Here is an 11,235-nt window from a genome sequence, read left to right as displayed (position 1 = left end):
CAGGCCTGAGTAGGACACTGGCAGTTTAATTTTGTTTCCATATATACTGACATATAGTAGGCATACTTGTGGGTAGATGACCCAACACTTAAACATCTTTCCTGTGTGACCTGATCATAAAAGGGTTTTCATTTCAGTGTTCACCTGCAGTAGTTCTGCAAAATTTTACCCGGAGATGAAACACGAGGAAATGCCTTAGAATCAAATTTGAATCAAATACGGCAAAACATGCTCAAGGATGTGGTAGTCTAGCAGCCAGCCAGCAACTTTGAGCCTGGTCAGTAGCTAACAGTCACACTAAGAAGTACTGGCCCTTAGAGGTTAATGTAATCTGAACTGTAACTACTCTACGTGGAAAATGACAAGGTCATTTTTTTTTATTTGGAACTAGAGGATGGAATAAAAAGAATTGTTTTTAATCTCCTGAATGCCATAATGACATAAGTCCAGATCCTCAGATACTCACACTGCATTGTGTGTTTCAGGTGCCATACTTCTGCTGCAACAGCTGATTAAATGGTCCAGAAAAGCTCAGTCCTTCATAGCCACATGGCTTCCTGGCCACCTGAGGCAAGGAAGGCCAGGTACAGCTAAGAGTAAGGAAGTATGATGCCTGAACCAGAGCCTAGGTATAGAATGCAAATAATAACTTTTGAAAAGCTGCATTAATTGCCATTTTTCCCCTTCCATTTCACAACATACTATTTTGGTGTGAAAAGCTATGAGTTAAAGATGATCAGATGTGATGCAATTAAATTGACTGATAAGCTTTACAAATATTCCTGTCTAAATTACAGCATAGTAACTCTCTTGCTTTACTTTACTGTGATATTTCCAGCTGTTTTTGCATGTAAGGGTAGACCAAACATCTTTTTAATATTTTTAAATTTTTATTTTGCTCTATTTTTATTCTCATGAAACAGGCCCTCAGCCACAGTAAGTTGCATATCATCAACTTCAATAAGGCTTTGTCATCTTACACTGGTGCTCTACAGTAGCAATTTTGCTATATATTTAGGAAACTACAAATAATCTTCTCCCTTCTAGAATGAATAGGAGGAATAATTATCCCATTCAAATTATTGCACTGTAGCTTCCTCAGAATTTACATTTAGCATTAAAATTTGTTTATAGAGCATTCACTGATATATTGGTTAAGTTTACTTTTCATTTATTTTATGTTCCAAGGATATTTTACTGAATACTCACTCTAAGACCTTCAACTGCGGCCACCCACATCCTGAAATCTCTCTATTTAATCCTGCCTTATGTCATAACAGAGTAAATAAATTTCTGTTTTTATACATTTCTTCCAGCAAAACCTACACATCCCATAGTATGTTTTATGTTATTCTAAAAAACTTGTGTTGTACTGTGCAGTACCCATGCACGAGTATGCACACACACTCACATACCTACACTGACAGACACACAGAGCTATTGTTGAAAACTTTCATTGAAATTTCGTAAAGGAAGTCCATCTGCCACAGCTCAGGATGTCCTGTTTCTGTGAGGGGCTTTGGTATTTGTTGGCCATTTTCTCATAGAAAATATACCTATTTAGGAGAATAGAGAACATTTAATCTTGCTACTATCAGAACAACCTAATTTGCAAAGGGTGTTTTGAACAGTTTCCCCCATGAACTCCTGAGGCAGGGACACCTCCTCTGAGTGAAAACTTTTAGTTGAGTGTCTCTGTCCTGGTTTGTCAATGGGAAAGACAGAGGGAAGCAGTTCTGTAAGGATGGATTACACTCTGGTCATTGAGGTAATCTCAAAATACAGCTGCTGTTGCGAAGCAATCTCTAATTGTCTTTTGATCCAAATTATAATACCACCTCGCCAGGTTTGTAGGCTCCTGGCAGTAGTGTTCTAGCAGGGTGGGTGGGCAGGAGTTCCTTTCCTGACCCAGCCTCCTGCAAAAAGCCACTATGCTTCTGAGCGACCTGGGTTAGCATCCACTTATAATCTCCATTCACTTTTTTTTAAGAGATAGGTTGCTTTGTAGTAGAAAAGGAGGCAGATCTGTGGATAGTCTGGAGTCTGATTTTATTCTGAGTTATTGAAAGATTATACTAAATTCAAACCTCAGGAAAAGTCTTTCATGATTAATTGGTGATACTTATTTTACTTCACTTCTATAGTTGATCAGTCTGCAAATTGTAACAAGCCCCACACCTCATTTCCACTGAGCAAAAGCTTTCCTTGTTTGTATTCCTCATTTGGAAATAAAGGATTATGGCCACCAGAGGTAACAGTCCACACTTACACACAGTTATTATAAGTACCCAAAGAAATTGTTCTCAGTGGGAACAGGCATCAGCCCCATTCAAACAAAACTAAACGCCTAATAGTCCCTTCCTATCAAGAGGAGAAAAGAGGGAGAAGAAAAGACAATAGTAGAGAAAAAAAGAAGTGCATGAGGGTCAAGAGATCAAAAATGTCAAAATAAAGCACCAGAGGGGAACAGTGAGCAGATGACCCTAGAGCAAAAAAGAAACTGCTGGTGGAGGAGGGTCATTAGTATAGGTCCTAGTATCATCCTCCCGTGCAGACTTCCTCTCCCACATTCTCCCCCTTCGGTTAGCCATGTTTCCAAAATGGAAAGGCTGCTGGTGTTTGTCACAATACAGCATTAGATGCCCAGTAAGATGGAAAAAAATGATAGGGATGAATTGGAAATATAATGGGTGCTCTTTGTTATGCCTCTCCTTTTCAGCATAGAAAGAAGGATTCCCTACAGTGAGGGAAAGAATGAGACAGCACTGCACTCATCCTCCTCTCCAACCCTGTGCTCCAGCAAGAACTGGAAGCCATGGCATTCCCTCATTGGGGCAGGACATGAAACAGCCCTTCATGCCCCTAGCCTCTGAGGTCCTGGCAGATACGCAGCCTTCCTGCCCTATGAGGAATCCACCAGTGGGCAGCAGGTAGCATAACATTCTGTGATATCTTAGGCACAATTTCTATCTGTAATACTCTTGGTGGATCTTTCCTATTAAAAACTATCTCCTTTTTTTGTAGAGCATTAATACATTGCATACAGAATCATACAGATATAGGGTCATGGCCACCAGAGGTAACAGTTCACACATATGCACAGTGGTCACAGTGTACCCAAGAACACTGTTTTCAATTGGGACAAGCAACATCCAAACAAAGCTAAATGTCCTGTACTCCCTTACTATTTCTCCCCACATCTCTGTAAAGTGAGATAATCAACTTGACCAAAGACAGGACATAGCGATACTCGCTGGAGAAAGAGCAACCATTTTAAAAAATAGGGTTGTTTGGAAAAGACTGAGAAAATGCCGCAAAGTTAATGCAAAATTCTACTAGAAATTAAAATAATACCAATTAAAAGCCCTCAAACATACCTGAAAACCACCTGTGAAGCACTGCAATCATTTTTTTAGATTATTTATTTAATTAATCCTAACTAAAATGAAGATAGGAATATATAAAATAATACCTTACTGTTACCATCCATCCATTTGGTCTGTATTTTAAAGATATAGGAACTAAGAAACACAAAGAGGAAAGTAACTAACCTAGAGCCACCAAGAGGTCAGTGGCAGTTAGTAACAGAACCCAGGTCTTAGCTAGGAATCTGTTTTACCTTCAGGAGAAGTGACTCACACAGACTGGGGAAGAGGAATACCTAAAGCAGTGAGGACAGAGTTAGGACACACGAAGGAAAAGGAACAACATACTACATGTGATCTAACCACATTATCATAATACACGAGATTTTCTTCTTAAAGATGTTATGCAGGATTGGACTCTTTTGAATAGTATGTGTGTAAAATAAAGGCTTTTGAAAGTATTTTGTTTGAAGTCATCCAAAACCAATCAAAAACTGATGAATTCACAATTGTTGCCTTGGTTCTCTACAAGACATCTCCAGCTCAAAGTGTGGGAATAAGGTTATTGTTGTTCTACCTAACACTTTCTGCTTCAACTTAGCATTAAAAATGTTCCTATCAACACATTGTCATTGTGAAAAAGGTCATTTCAGGGGACAGAGAAGGGCAACACACTAGCCAGTGCTCCTTCCTTCCTCTTCTATAGTAATGAGCACGCTGATGATACCAGGAACTGAAAATTCTCCCTTTTGGTAAATTCATCAGTTGGAGAACTTTACAGTAGAGGACAAAAGTCATCTGACCAGTTTAACTCATTAAGCAATGTTCCCCATGTAATCATAACACAGGAAAAAGAAGGTCTGCAATACATTCTGAGTGTAAAAATGGAACATTTACACATTTTAATTGTTTTCATAATAAAAAGACAAAATACTACAAACAGTTTTGAAAGATGGGAATTCTTTCATGCATTAAGAGACTTTTGCTACTGTCATTTTTGTGTATGACAGAAAGCCACACAGTGCCATCTAGTGTTCTTTGGCCATAGAGGGAATAACATGTTGAGAACCTTCAAAGGATGTTCCAAGTTATTTCAAAGCAATAAACACTATTACCTTTGATTTTCAGCAGTAGAATACTACATACTAGGACAATCAGATCTAATAGTAAACAAGTCATATACTACCCTGGGTAGCATTCGTTTTTGAGTAGCATTGAGGAAGTCACTAGGAGAAAGCAAAGAATGTCCGACTACAAACTATCACTTAACTGTCACCAAATGGAGAAATAACTGCATCTACAGCCTACAGTATACTGCACAGAATCACATATCATGCTAGCATTTAGAAGTTTGATCAGACATACCATAGAAAGAGGAGAGTGAGAAGAAACGAACAACTAATTAAACAGATGCCTTGCTTTAAGAGAAAATATTTCTTCCTTAGGGCTGAAATATACACAGCAAATGTACAGTTAATTTTGGATACAATCTTCCAAAGTTATACAATATTCTCATATTGATCTGTTGCTCACAGGAACAGATCCTTTGCTACTCTGATCTCCACCCCCCGCCAAAAAAAAAAATTGTCCTTTTTGCTTTTGGATCCAAGCTAAAACCATCCTAGCAATAGCCTAATTCATCAGTATGCTGAAAAATTCCACTGCCTACTTGCAAAGTATGTGGTTGGAAATAATTCTGTTGCACTGCAGTACACAGGGAAAAAAATTAAGTGATTTCAGTGCTGCAACACTCTACTGTAAAATATCATATGGATTGGCTACATCTCCACAAAACCTCAAAAGGTTCTAGACACTTGTGTTGTTGCAGACACACAAAGGGGACAGAATCTGGCTTGCCCTTCCATGCATCAGTTAAGCTACCTTTGCAGTGTCAGATCACGAATTTGTATGTGATCCACAGTATCATTTGGTTTTTTTTCAAAATTCAGAAGAAAATCATTGAGTTTATTTAATGGCTGTCATGAAAATAGCTTGTTTCTAGCAAGCACATAGCTCAAGGAAAGGTTTTCACAGAAGGCTCAAGATGGTCTTGGATCAGTGTTAGACAGTTGTAAAAGTGCATCTTGAGGCTATAGTTACCTGAAATGTTGTTATACAATCTCGAAGCTTGCAGCTAATGAGATGAGAAGATCCTGCTTCCATTCTTCCCCCCCTCAAAGCTTACTGGACCTCTCCATGACTTGATTCAACTCAGTAACCTGAAAGAAAATCATTCATTTTTTTTCCATCTAGCTACTAAACTGAAACAGTTTATGAAAAGATTTGGTATGTGCAGGTGTAAAGAAGGGAGCACAACTGTAAACTGAGTAGCCCAGAATAGGGTGAAGGGAAAGGAGGATGAAGACATTCTGCTTTTGCTCTGCAGTTGTGGGAGAAAAAAAAAAGAAAAAAAATCAAATTGACAGACAGAAACCTTAAGGTTTCTAGCACTTTCAGCTTTTCATCTTAATTTTCAATTTACTTGCTTGTGGTCAGGTTGCTTTTCATCCCGTTCCCAAATAAAGAAAGGAAGTCTATACTTTATCTTGTACACTCACCCCTTTGACAAATGGTGGCAAGCCGCATACAGTGTGTGGGCCAGTTAGGCCTATACTTTTTATGTTTCTGTCACTAATATTTCTCCAGGCATGCAGGCCGTTGGCTGGTTTTCTTTCCTTGAAACATTTTATAAAGTAACTACTAGATCTCTTCAGCTGCCCAGCTATATTATTTATTTAAATACATAATATGTGCCTTCATAAAGATCTAAGTCCCAGAGTACAAACATTGACATATGTTAATGATCATATCATGTACTGCAAAATAACATGGCTAAGCATATAGAGATTACGGATATAAATAAGAGCGAGCTCTGGCAACAAATCAGTAAATGAACAGATCAGCCAAAAAGAGTATACAGGTTTCTAATGATGCATGTACTCTCTGAAAACCAAAAGCAGCATAAATGCTAAATTTACTGCATAGTTTTAAAATAGTTTAGAATATACATATAAATTTTTCTCTAGATTGTACAGGTACAGCACCAGCTGAAGCATTTTGGTCTGCACTGTTCTCAAAATCAGATACTGACATCTGTTACTCTGCTCTCAGAGTTTGTCCAAAAATGGATGGGAGTCTTCCTAATAACTTTAGTGGACAACCTAGTAAATGTCAAGAGGTTTACTTAAGAATAAATGAGGAAAACAGCCTGGTAACTATTCTATGTCTATCTTTGTTTCCAGGATGTCATTGATTAGCTTGGATGGAAAGAAAATAACAAGAATAAACACACTAGAAACTGTTCTGAATCACCATTTAATCTTGGGCCTAAAGACAACCTTCATACCAAACAGGTAAACAGAGTTCATTGGCTACTTGAATCAAAATACGTTTGCTTAAAACTAATTAAAAAGTTAGATCTTAATAGAATAAGAAAAAAAAAAGGTTCAGATTTAGACTGATGCTAGATTCTTCTAGCTCTGCTTCTGTGAGAAAAAAATATCATTTACTTTATGAGCCTTTTCTTTCATTTATTTGATCATGAAGAAAAGATACTGTAGATTTATTTGTTGTTTGTACCTGAGAGCACAGCTGTTTTAGCTTTTCTGACAGACCCCCAGGATCCTGTCTTTATAATGACTTTTTAAAATGCACAGTTTGTTTGCCTAAGCAAATTTGATTTTTATTATATTCTGGATCCAAAGAAAAGAGGAAAAAAGCAAAACAGAAAACAGCACCACCTTTAGAAGGCAAAGGTTCTTATTTTAAAATACTGTAAAAAAATACTTTAGTCGAGTATGGCTAAGAAGTTGTGTAAAACAGAATTTGTGCCATCGTGGAGGCTATTTAAACATACAACAGCAAGATAAAGATAAGCAGCTAAAAAAAAATTAAAGGAAAAGTTTCATATCCAATATGAAATATCCAATTATCCAATAGCAAAGCACACAAACATTTCCATGAAAAATGGTTTTGGGGGAAAGACGACAGAGAAAATAAGCCAACAAAACAAATCCTAAGAAATCTAAAGGATTTCAAAGCATCACAAAATGAAAAGTGGAAGGTTTAAAGGCAGTGTGATGAACTATTAGGAGACTTAAATAATTACATACAACAGAACAAGGGAACTTGTGAAAGAATCACAGAGACAGAAAGAATATCAGAAGATAAGAACACAGGAAGGGTATGGCATGGCGTAAGACTGGTTTCTTGGCATCATTAAACAACAAGAAGGATTGTTGTACTGCCTCTAAACCTGTTCTTTTAACTGGAAAAAACAAAGAGAGAAAATTCTGATAGAGATTGAGCTGGTCTTGAAAAAAAATAATCTATTTAACAACAAGTCATCGGCAGAAGAGTATATTCACCTACTTCTGAAAAAAAAATGAAGAATGAAGTAGTTGTATCTGTTAATAACATCAGCTATTACTAGAAAAGGTTGGAAGAAAAAAGATATTGCACTTACCACTAAAGAGGTGTTAGAGCAGTCTATAACTAGGAAGATACACTTCTGTGTCAAGTAAATTCATTAATAAAACAATTAAATGAAAATCCATAAAATGCTACAATATTCCTGGTAAAACTTAGATAAATCTGCAGAAAAATCATGTATCCAGGCTACCGGCACAGGCTACTTTGGGAGAGTGACAAAATATGACAAAATACCTAGTCGACACATCTGACTCGGATTTCTATGAAGCCTCTGACATTAGGCCAGACTTAATACATATCTAAGTTTAACCTGAACAGTCCAGTTTTCAGAATATTCTATCGGGTGTCCAGTTTCAGCACAATATAAACAGATAAAAGTTAAATTGTGAGAGAACAGTGTCAACTAATTGTGTATGCAAGGGGGGAAAAATGAAAAAATATCATTAACCTTTGAATTGGGGAGTGCTACCTAACCCATACATTCCTGTCTCCAGCGAAAGACACAGATCAACAAACCTGCTGAGACCATCACCCTGTCTTTCTACTGTGGAAGTGGAGTTATCAGATATGCCCTATCCTACCTGCATAAAATGATTTGTGACAAACAGGAGCTTTAGTTCACAGTGCCTTGCAGAGCACTAGCCTCTCTGGCTGGATTCAGATGAATCCAGAAAATGGATAATAGACAGACAGGAATTTAAATAGAATGTAACTAGAGAGAGCCTAAAAATTGATTAAGGAGGAGGAAAACAACTCAACTCAAATCCTACCTAACTTAGAATGACTAACACTCCATGCTTACTATTAATTTTTCCTGATAATATACATTTTAAAATTTAAAATATTACTAGAGCAGAAAGGATGAATAAAATTTATTTGAAAAATATGAACTTAATTCAGAGTTTATTGAAGCCAGTGAAGGACTTCCAAGGCTTTAATGGGCTTTGGCAAAAGCCTTTATAGTGTAGCACAGAAAACAATGTAAACTGAAATGGGATTTATATGCCTACTATAAATAATGTATGTAATCTCAATTACTGGAGGCACTATTTGTAGATATCTAATTTATCATTATTAAAGTGAGATTATGGCAGTTTTATGTGAGACAGAGGCAAATCTGAGTCATTACCGAAAACAGTTCATTTCTGTTATCCACTACAGTTACATAGGCACTTTCATTCTATGTAGTCTTCAGGATGGAAAATAGCCACTTTGATGTATGTAGCAAAGGCTCATGCTTCATCATCATCATAACAGTAATAATAACAGTAATGATCTGTCATTCTAGATGGAAGTTGCAGGGAAACAGCTACCCAGGGCTTTAGATGGCAATTCAAATCCATGGCTACAGAACTTGAGAGACAGTTCCAGAAAAAAAAAAAAAGATCTTTCCTTTGAACGAAAGAAATGAGAAAATACGGTACTTGCAAGCAATATGTCTGAAAATAGACAATAATATTACTGCACCCTAATAACATTAGCAAAAAAACATACCTCCATCTACATACATGTGGAAAGAAAAGCAACCATATGTAATGTGTTATTGCTTTGAAGATGTTTTTGATGACATAATAAGGTTTGTGTCATCTCTATTACTTCAATACTCTCTATGTCCTCTGTGAGAAATAACCTCTCTTCAGACAAATCTGTGCAGATTTAGTGAAAACAGCTTCCGACCTAGTCCACAGTGTCCCTCAGAAAAATGTTCCACATGACTGCCAGATTCCTTCTTATCAGGAACGAGAGAACCAACCATTAATTTTAAAAAGGTCATGCCATCAACTGTGGACATGTGCACAGTTTGACTGGGTCTAGTCTGTTTCTTTTTACAGCAGCTGGATGTACAGCTACCACACATTGCATTTTGCATTTTTATTGTATTTTTTCAAGAAAGAATTCTTCCTTCCTAATGATTTCTTACTACTATTTTGACATATTTACTAGTCAAAAAGTCTGGCAAACTACAGCCCCTTATTTTACTTACTAAATAGGCAAAGCAACAATGCAAGCCGCTGAACTCCCCTTATGCCTTCTTCTTCCTCGAGATCTTAGCCAAACTAGCTTGCTCTCAGCAGCCATCTGATCCTTTTGCTCTCCTGAAATTACCAACAAAAAGGAAATTAATGCCAACTGTGGAGGTGATTTTATATTGACACTTTTCCAATAGAATCCAGACTTAGACCACCAGTATGTTTCACTGGGGACAGCCACTCATCATCAGATGGTTGCAATTTTCCAACAGCAACGGTCCTGCAATGCACTCAGAATAGTAATAAAGATTCTTTATTTCCTTATCAGTTGTTACACCACTGATATTTCAAGTTGTATTTCTAAATATACAAACATAAAGCATCCTGTTTAGTATACTTACTGTTTTAAAGTTGTTACTTTAGTCCAAATAAAAACACAAATAAAAATTTAATCAACCCATCTAATGTAAATTGGTATTATTTTATAAGTTATATTAACCTGCTATACTTCCACCTCCAGTATAGCTAGCTAGCATTTATTTTATCCTACCAGCCAAAAGGCTAATCCTCACAGCAGCTGTTACTACTCCAGTACAGAATGAACGTGAATTTAACCTCTCCGGGATACAGCCTAATAAATTTTGTTGTTTTTTTAAGCACTTCTGTGAATTAAAATGGACCTCAGTTTGCCATCCAAATTCATGAACAGGTCTGAAGTGGCTTTTAGGCATGTAGCCAAATAACTTCCCAATTCCCTTATAGGGTATAGCTCTCACTCCAGAGCTCTTCCTAGGAAGAACTGAAAAACATCTCCATTTCCTCATAATTATTTTTCATTTTCTTAGCATTATTTAAACAAATTAAACACGAAATTATATTAAAATAATATGAAGGATTCATTTGCACTCTCTAAATCTTGGTGATTTTAACTTAATTGCACCAGTATAAATACAAGAAGAATATACTCTGCTGCAACCTTTCTGAAAATATGAAGGCCAAGCCTTTGAAGGATAAAGTTTGAATATAGAATTCAACCACACACATGTGTTTGAGTACTGAATAAGGCTGAGTAAACTAGGAATATTCCCCAGTACAATGATGATCTATTATTAGAAGTGAATGCATATTTCAGTTGATGCTTAACTTGATTCTAACTAAAACCAATATATGCCATCAAGTCTTCCTTTTCTCAACACTTCAACTTCCATTTTCAAACATAACAGAACTTAAGACTTTGATTTGGCAAAGCACTGAACAACCTACTTAACTTTAAAACATTTGGAAGTCTACACGTTTAAGCATATTATTTGTGCTTCTGTATCTTCCCTACTCCAGATGAAATGCTTCCTGTTTTGACGGGAAGTTGTGAGCCAGTTTGTATCAATGTGTATCAGATTTCAAAATTTGAAATATTACTTGCCTGCCAACAACAGGTTTTATTAGTTTCACGTACCCACTAACCATGGTCA

This window comes from Rhea pennata, chromosome 9, assembly GCF_028389875.1.
Source record: "Rhea pennata isolate bPtePen1 chromosome 9, bPtePen1.pri, whole genome shotgun sequence".
Taxonomy (NCBI): domain Eukaryota; kingdom Metazoa; phylum Chordata; class Aves; order Rheiformes; family Rheidae; genus Rhea; species Rhea pennata.
The sequence above is the reverse complement of the archived record's forward strand: the minus strand, read 5'-3'. Positions refer to the sequence as shown.